This window comes from Leopardus geoffroyi, chromosome B1 (genome assembly GCF_018350155.1).
Source record: "Leopardus geoffroyi isolate Oge1 chromosome B1, O.geoffroyi_Oge1_pat1.0, whole genome shotgun sequence".
NCBI classification, from domain to species: Eukaryota; Metazoa; Chordata; class Mammalia; order Carnivora; family Felidae; genus Leopardus; species Leopardus geoffroyi.
Window position 1 is genome coordinate 153,829,828 of NC_059327.1, and position 811 is coordinate 153,830,638.

Consider the following 811-nt stretch of genomic DNA (forward strand, 5'->3'; position numbering starts at 1 on the left):
ACTCACTTTTAAGACTAACAATTTATATGGGGTTTGATATCTGGAATTGAGATATAGAAAAAAGATTAAACATGAAGCATTGGCTTATTGGCAGTAATTGTTGAGCACATAGAAATTATATGCTGGAAACTGATGACCCTTATTATATGGTGATATAATAGTTGGTTAAACTCCCCTTCTTTCTTTTGAAGACTGTTCATCCAACGCTATAGATTAGGTGAAATTATACATAATTCAGAGTTTTGTTTTCTGTAGACTGCTTCTAGCCACTTTTGACAAAAATCGTATAAAAGAAATGAACTCATGCTATAATTTGTCAGTGACTTAGAAGATATGGAAAGGAAAGAATATCTGATCAGGGACGTGGTTTGCCTGTGGTTGGAGCTAATTTGATGAACGGTAAGAGACTTGGTGCATTGTTGTATTGAAATATCAACAGCTTCAGTATCCCCCCCGACACTGGCATGAGGGTAGCACTGAAGCAGTGACTTTCTCCTGAAGTAATCAGAGTAACTCAGTGGTAAAGTTGAGAATTAAGATATTTTCTCCCCTGTTCAATTCAAGCGTTCTATCTTTCACAGTACCCAAGAACTCATTATCAATTTGGAGGAGGAGATATAGGTGGGGCACAGTGGCCAAAAAAGTAAAAGATCAAAATGATGAAGTGAAATCTTGTGGTTTACTTGCACATGGACTGACAAGAAGGAAATTGACCATGAATTTATTAAGTGTTTTTGAAAGAATGATGTTGGCAAAGAAACAGTGTTGGCCTACAAGTATCTGTAATTCTTTCTATCCTTGTAGCAACTTC